Genomic DNA, 9,480 nt, shown 5'->3' with positions numbered 1-9,480 from the left:
AGAAGGGAAGTGTAATTTTTTCATTTTTAAATTAAACTTATCTATATATATTTGTAATATAAAAAAAAATTAATAGTTAAATTAAAATTTAATTATGTTGATTATAAGACTACAAATTTACGTAAAATAGAGATAATTAATTAAGACTAATTTTGCTCATACAAAATTACGGATCTTTGAACTTTCTTTGCTCGCATATTATATTATGTTTCATGTGAAAATTTTTAATATAAAGCATCATATTCTCAACTGTTATTGTTGACTAATTTTATGCTTTTATTTAATATATTTTGAATTTTAAATCAATCTAAAATAATCAAAGCACTTTTAAAAAAGATGTTCATCTATATTTTATCGGTAAAATAAATGGTGAATTTTACTATATTTTTTGTAAAGTAATATTTAATTTATTTTATATGAGGTATCATTTTTTAATTAGTTATTAGGTTAGTCATGATTAGACTATTTTATAATTAAATTAATTTTTAAAATAGATAATTATGTAATTTTTTAAAGTATTTTTTAAAGTATTATTAATTTATCTCTATAATGGCTTTTGGCTTTTGGTTTTTGGCTTTTCACTCCTCTCCTATTCTTTCGTTCTCGTCATGCCTTCTAAAGAGCAGCACCTCATTGATTGTAATTAAATTATAAGTTAACTAAATAATTAAAAAAATTGATAAGTAGTGAAGAGAAAAAATCAATTTCTAATCTTTTAATAAGAAAAAATTGATAAATAGAGAAGAGAAAAAATTTAGCTAAGGGTGATAGCAACGACGGACGAAGACGCGATGACACAGAACAAGAGAGCATGACACAGTGTTGGAGACGCACCGGAACTGTGGAGTTTGGCCGTTTGAGACTTTAGGAGAGGCCGACTGGGGAGAAAGAGTTACTGACATTGAGAGAGAACGAGAAAGAAGAATTTAGGATTAGGGCCACCGTTAAAGTGATTTGAAAAATTAAAAAAAAAATCAATTTCTAATATTTTAATAAATTATATATTTATCTCTTTTAAAAATTTAATTACAATATAATTTAACTATGGTTAAAATAGTAACTTAAATTAAAAATAGTCAATGAGTAATATTCAAATGGCATAGTCTCCTCATACTCAATTAAGAGGTTGCGGGTTCGAGTCTCCTATCTTTGGTTAAAAAAAAATAAAATAAAATAAAAAATAAAAAAATTTAAATTAAAAATAAATATCTAATTAAAATGTGACACATCATAAAAAATAATTTATATATTATTTTAAAAAAATTAAATAAAATTGACCTCTATATATATATATATATATATATATATGGTGAAGTCTCTGGTGGCCAAAATACTAATGGCTAAAGATGGCTAAGAGTTGACTTTCAAATAAAATAGTGACACTTGGTGGGTTTGGTTTTATAACTTTTTAATATTCTAAAAGGTTAAATGAGTGTGCAATAATTACTAAAAAGTTACCTTGTGGATAGAATTGTCATTTGAGATTATCTCATGTGTTGTTGGATTTTAGACAAAAATATTATTGGGTCATTATACAAAATAAAATCAAAACTCCTCAAATATAAGGTCCAATAATTTTTTTGGTTAGATTGTAAAATCAAGTTTATTTCTTTAATAATTTGTTCCTTAATTTATTTGTATTTCTCTAAAAAAAATAACCGTAAAAAACATTATGATACCCTAAAAATTTTATTAAGAGAACAAAATTAGTATTTTTTTTTACGAGATATATTTATAAGCTTTATTTTTTATATTTGTTTAAAAAATTGTTGGATTGTGGGAGTGTTCGTTTTTTTTTAATAATGATAAAAAAAATAATAATAAATTAATATAAATATATAAACATTTGTAAAATTAAGTATATTAATAAAATTTTAATAACTTAATTAACATATCAAAAAATTTAATAATTAAAAAGTATCTTCTTGCTATTTTAATATGTTGACAATATTGTTTATAATATGTTTAATAATAGTGTCTTCGTAAATATTTTGTGTCATTATATTTTATTGGTTATCTTTTGTATAATATAAAAAAAAGTATATGTTAATATATAATTGTGTAAGAGAGATAAAAAAACATAAATTTAAAAAAAGACTAAAATTCAAACTAAACAATCACAAATTTTTTTTTTTAAATCTAGGTTCAAATAATGAAATCTCTTTTTCTTTGTAAATTAATTATTCAATAAATTTTTGTGATTTGATTGCATAATTGATTCTGTATAAAATTTACAGTAAATTTTTTTTAATGAAATTAACCATTCCATACAAGACTAAAACTTCACTAAATAAAGGGTTATGCTATATGTACATTAAAATTAGTCACTAAAGTCAGCCACCAATATAAAATATATATTAAAATATAAATACACATGTAATATATCTATTATATACTATTAATTTTACAACCAAAATGTGTCACATGTCAATTTCTTATTGCAATTAAAATAAAATTTTTCTTTTCAAAATTAACGAATTCTTCCATCATCTCTCACCCTTTCTCTATCTCTCTCATTCTTTCACTCACTCTATCTCTCTTATATATCATTATTAATTATTAATTATAAATTTGACAATCAAAATATACAACATGACATTCTCTAATTACATTCAAATAAAATTAAAATTTTAAAATTGAATATAGTTATATTATATATTGTATTTATATATTACTAACTAATTTAATAACTAAAATGTGTCATATGACACTCTCTTATTAAAATTTAGACAAAAATATTTTCTTCCAAAATTACTAAACCTTCTTCTTACATTCTCTTATCTATCTCTCTTTTTTTTTGTTTCTCTATATCATTCGCATTCTATATATAATTTCTATTTTATATTAGTAATTTGACAAATCAAAATATGCCGCCCAATATTCTTTTATTGTAATCAAATAAAATTTTTCTTTAGCTTCCAAAATTAACAATAAGTTTTTTAGTATTTCATATGAAAGAGTTTAACTTTTTAATAATAATTAATTTTAACATTTCTTATCTAAAATTTAAAAGAATTTATAACTTGTATACTCTTAAATTTAATTAGGTGTTAAATTTGTTGTACAAATAAAAATAATTAATTTTATACTTGTTATTTAAAAATAATATTTGTTACTCTATATATATAAAAATATAATTAGATATTAGCATAAAAAAATTTATATCAATTCTAACTTTTAATCACAGTATTAGTATTTTTTTAAATTATATACAATAAATATTTGAAAAAAAAAGTGAAAACATAAATTAGAAAGATAATAAGTAGAAAAAATTTAAAGCTAAATAAAAAATATGTATATAATAAAAATTTTTATTTAAATTATATTATGTTGTTAATTTTATTTTTTGTAGAACAAAATGGTAGAGAAAGATAGACAATGAGAGAAAAGAGAGAGAAAGATAAAAAAGAAGAATGGGAGTAAGAATTTGTTAATTTTGGAAGTTAAAATTTTTTTATTTTAATTACAATAAAAGAATATTTGGTGACACATTTTTTATTTGTCAAATTTCTAATATAAAATATAAATTATATATAGAGTGCGAATGATAGAGAGAAATAGAAAAAAAAAGAGGTAGATAAGAGAATGTAAGAAGGAGATTTAGTAATTTTGGAAGAAAATATTTTTTTTTAAATTTTAATAAGAGAGTGTCATGTGACACTTTTTAGTTATTAAATTAGTTAGTAATATATAAATATAATATATAATATAGCTATATTCAATTTCAAAATTTTAATTTTGTTTGAATGTAATTAGAGAATGTCATGTTGTATATTTTGATTGTCAAATTTATAATTAGTAATTGATAATGATATATAAGAGAGATAGAGTGAGTGAAGGAATGAGAGAGATAAAGAAAGGGAGAGAGAGAGAGGAAGAGAGAACTCTTTAATTTTCGAGAGAAAAAATTGATTTTAATTGCAATGAAAAAGTAACATGTGGCATATTTAGTTGTAAAATCAGTAGTATATAATAGATAATAAATATGTATTTATATTCTAACATATATTTTATACTGGTGACTGACTTTAATGTTTATAATATGTATTTTACAAATATTAATATATTTATATTAATTCATTATTATTTTTTCTATAATTATTAAAAAAAACCGAACACTCTACAATCCAACAATTTTTTAAGCAAATATAAAAAATAAATCTTACAAATATATCTCGTAAAAAAATATTAATTTTGTTCCCTTAATAAAATTTTTAGGGCATTATAATATTTTTTACGGTTATTTTTTAGAGAAATACAAACAAACTAAGGAATAAATTATTGAAGAAATAAACTTTATTTTATAATTGTGCCAAAAAAATTATTAGACCTCATGCTTGTGCAGTTTTGATTTTATTTTGTATAATGGCCCAATAATATTTTTGTCCAAGATCCAACAACACATAAAGTAACCTCAAATGACAATTCTATCCACATGATAACTTCCTAGTAATTATTGCACACTCTTAACCACCCTTCATACTATTGAAAAGTTGTGAAACTAAATCTACCAGTGTCATTATTTTATTTGAAGGTCAACTCTTAGCCATTTTTAGCCATTAATATTCTAGCCACCAGAGACTTCACCTATATATATATATATATATATATATATATATATATATATATATATATATATATATATATATATATATATATATATATATATATATATATATATATATATATATATATACGCGTGAAATTAAATTAGAGTGTGAATATATAAAACTAATTCTCAATTGATATGATATATATAATTTTAGACTTTTAATTTAGCAGGAATGACGTTTTAAAAACACAGTAAGATTATTGTACATGACATTATATATGATTTTTTTTATAGAAACCGTCAATTCTTTGTGGTAAGAATTTTAATTAGAGAAAATATGTTTCTAAATTTTAAATAGATGGTGAGAAAGAGTTGGACTTCTTCAACTCTTAGCACACTAAATATCAGTTTCTCTAAATTTTTTAAATAAATTTTTTTAAAAAATAATTTAAAATATAAGAACTTTTATTAATAACAACTTTTAAATAAGTTATTTTGTGTTTGAAAAATTATTATAAAAGTTCTTATTTTAAAGTTGTATATTAAATAAGAATAATAAAATAGTTTTTAAAAATTAGAGAAATCACATTTTTTTACTTTTTCAAAAGTTCTTAAATATTTTTTTAAAAAATTAAAAATTTATCTAAAATATATATCAAACACTATTAATATAATTTTTTATAAATAAAAAAAAAAAAAACTTTTGAAGTTTCCAATCAAACGACTTGAGCATTGATGAAAAAGATTTGTCACTTTGATTAAGTGTGATAGGAAATTTGAAAGGAATCGAAGAAAATTAAAAATAAAAATATTTTGTGTATTGGTCATCACTCTTAATATGTTTATTGACTTATTACTTCTTCATTTTCTGTAGTCCATATCATGCAACTTTCCTGGTTATTACAGTAACTTGTTATTCAACGCGCTTTGTGGAAAATCAGTGTCCAAAACAATATATTATCCTAGCCGGCCTTATTTTCGTAAATAGAAATTAGTATTTGCTGTGTATTTTTTAAAATATATATATATATATATATATATATATATATATATATATATATATATTATTTTTGTATATTGAAGTTTTATATCGTTGATGTTTTAAGTGCGATATAATTTTTGTTCTGTCAATATTTTTTTACAGGCTCTTAAATATATTATTATTCTTTAAATATTATGTACATATTTTTAAGTTTTTGAAATCTTAATAACTCACTACTTCTAACTTATAATTACAGTATAAGATTTTGTGTAGTAAGATATTACAGAATTTTTATTAAAATTTGAATTTTCACCTTCCAATAATCAAATAGAATATGAAACCATACTTGCTGACTTGAGGCTAACCAAAAAAATCGAGACCACAAAGTTAGTCGTTTTTAGTGACTCTCAAGTAATAACCTCTCAAGTTAATGGAACTTATCAAGTTAAGGACTCCAATATGAAGAAGTACTTAAAAAAAACACTGGAACACTTAGCTCAATTTTAGGAAGCAGAGGTCCGACATATAACTCGGGAATCCAATACCCGAACCGATGTCCATTTGAAATTGGCTAGCACTAAACCAAGGGACAACAACAGGAGCTTGATCCAGGAAACTCTCTACACACTATCAATGGTCAAGGAGGTCGATAAGTCAAACACATTAACTATCTCCAATCTAAACTAAACTTGGGTTGGATGAACCCTTTTATTGAATATCTTAAATTCGATATCATCCTTAAAGAAGAAAGTGAAGCAAGAAAACTCATAAGTAGGGAGACACAAAATTACACATTGGTCCACAACGTTCTCTATAGAAGAGGGATATCTATACATTTACTAAAGTGTGTCCCCACCAGTGACGGACCCAGAAAATTTTAGGAGTGTGGACAAAAATATATACACTAAAATAAATTTTGTTGAACATTATTAATTATATAAAGATATAAAAATTAAAAAAAGTTAATATACTTTTATTTTTATAAAAAATATTTTTTTATTTCTAAAACTTGAACTTAAAATATTTAAATTAAATTATAGATAATTTGTTATCTTAACTAATTTTTTTATACACACATTTAATAATAAAAAACTGACTCAATTGCCACATTAGCAATTAATGATACACTAGTATTTATAATTTAAAACTAGAATTATATATAAATACTAAAAAAATTAAATCTGTATATAAAAGTATGTTTATGTAAAATAATATAACCTTAATTTACAATTTTTTTTCTTTCGTTCTTTTTAAAATAATTAAGTTTGTTATATATTTTTTAATTTAATTTTGATATAATGTTAGATGAAAGATTTTATTTATCTATTTAATTATGTATTATAATTAAAATATTTTATTTTTATTATTTTTAAAAATAAAAAATATATTCTAAATTAGTAAATTAATTAATTTATTTTAAAATTTTATATGCAACACAGGTACATATAATAGAACAAAAGATAGAAAATAAGTAATAAAGATGAATAAATTGAGAATAAAATAAAATATATAAAGTCATAAAGAGAAATATTAGATTAATACCTAAAATATAATTATTTGAATTAAAATTTATTATTGAAAATATCAAAAAGAAAAACAATAAAATTGGAAGATACATAGAGTCATAGAAAGTTAAATAAAAAAAATATGGAGAATTTGAAATTTACCTTTTGATGAACAGAAGATGTCTACTAGACAAGGAATAGAAAAAAATGTTAAAAATATAAAAATAAAAAAAGAGTTTAAGAGAATAAAAAAGTAACGGTACAAAAAAAATTTAATTAGGTTAAATAATAGTAAAAATAATAGAAAATAAAAAGGTTAATTTTAAACTTTAACCAATTGAGTGTAATTTATTTGTAGTGTGATCATTTAAAATTTAAAGTAGAGATACATTATTATATATAACTATTTTAGAAAAAAATGAAAAAGCAGTGGGGGCAAGTGCCCCCTCATTGCCCTTACTGGATCCGTGCCTGGCCCCGACATCCAAGACTAATGAAAGTCTAGAGGTAGTCCATAGCGGCATATGTGAAAATCATTTAGGAACTCGGTCACTAGCCAAGAAATTGATTCGAGCTGGTTTCTATTGGCCGACTTTGCAAAGGGAAGCAGACGACTTTGTCAAGAAATGTCCGCATTGCTAAAAGCATGCTAACTACCATGTAGCACCTTCGGAAGAACTCATCAGCATCACCTCACCTTGGCCATTTGTAAAATTGGACCCAAGTCTCCTCGATCCATTCCCATAAGATCCTGGGCAGGTGAAGTACCTCATAGTGGGGATTGATTATTTCACTAAATGGATTGAGGCAGAACCTCTGGCAATCATTACAACTCAAAGAAATCAAAAGTTCCTCTACAAGAACATAGTCACTCGGTTTGGGGTTTCACACTCTATTACCACGGACAATGAAACCCAATTTACCGAATCAATATTCAGAAGTTTGGTGGCAAGCCTCAAGATTAAGCACCAGTTCATGTCGGTAGAGCACCCTAGAGTCAATGGACAAGTTGAAGCTGCAAATAAAGTCATACTAGCCAGGCTGAAGCACCGACTACAAGACGCAAAGGGAGCATGGGCCAATGAGCTCCCTCAAGTCTTATGGACATATCGGATAATCCCCCCTCCTACTCAACAGCTGGAGAATCTTCTTTTCGACTTCTTATGGCATAGAAGCCATGATTCCTATAAAAGTCAATGAAAAATCTCCAAGGGTTAGATTCTATAACGAAGTAGGAAACATCTGTGCTAAAAAAAAGAACTTGATCTCCTTCCAGAAGTTCGAGAACAAGTTCGGATAAGAGAGGAAGCACTAAAGCAAAGGGTATCCATAAGATACAAAAAGAAAGTCGTAAAAAAATAACTTTACCACAAAAGACCTCATACTAATCCGGAATGACATCAAAGCACCAAGGTCAGGTGAAGGGAAGCTGGCTACAAACTGGAAAGGACCTTACAAGATCCTTGAAGTCTTGGGAAAGGATTACTTTAAAGTGTTTGACTTGCAAGAAAATGAACTTCTAAGGTCGTGGCATGCATGCAACTTAAAGAAGTTCTACAACTAGAAGGCGTACTTTACTCCCTAGTATACTCTTTTTCCTGACCTTATGATTTTTTTTTTTCGAGAAGGATTTTTCTAAGGAGGTTTTAACAAGGCACCATATTAAGAGATAGGAGTTAGATTTCCAAAAAAAACTTAGTATCCAAAGCACTTGTAAATTATTTCAATATTCTTTAATGATAACTTATTTCTTATTCCATTGTTTAATCTACGACACGCACTAACTTAAACTCGAAAAAATACGAAAATCATTGTCCAACCTAGATAGTCGATAAAATGAAGCGACGAGGTTTAAATTAATGTAAAGAAGTTACATATGTAGATCGTGGTCACAACTCGAAAAATCACTTATCAAAAGTCGGTAAAAGAGATAGTCCCAAAACAAATTACAAAAGTAACTTAATAAAACTGATTACTTGTAATCAGCGCATATTTACCTACCCTACTAAGGAAAATACATAAACCCGATCTTACGAAAGAAAGGTTAGAGAGAATGTCCGACCTACTTTGACCGACATCTTTAACGACTTAACGGAATTAGCGTCAAAATTTATCAAGTGACTTAACAAAAATTTTTTAAGTCACAAAAAACTAAATAGCTATGCCAACTAAAGGCAATCCAGGAAAGAATGATTAAGAAAACATTCATTCATAAAACCACCACATATCAAAATAGTGGGGAAAAGTTTTTAAAGTAGCAAAATAAAAGATTGTTTAAACTACAGCTATTACAAATCAATTGTTCATAAAGATCCATAAGCCGGCCATCCAATATATTGAAATTGAAATTAAGAAGGAGAGATCTACTCACTGGAAGTCATGTTGGAAGTGTTTTTGGGTTGCACGGAGGAATCGGGAGAGTTTCAGGCTAAGAAGGAATA

This window comes from Arachis ipaensis, chromosome B7 (genome assembly GCF_059453495.1).
Source record: "Arachis ipaensis isolate K30076 ecotype BB chromosome B7, ASM5945349v1, whole genome shotgun sequence".
Lineage (NCBI taxonomy): Eukaryota > Viridiplantae > Streptophyta > Magnoliopsida > Fabales > Fabaceae > Arachis > Arachis ipaensis.
The sequence above is the reverse complement of the archived record's forward strand: the minus strand, read 5'-3'. Positions refer to the sequence as shown.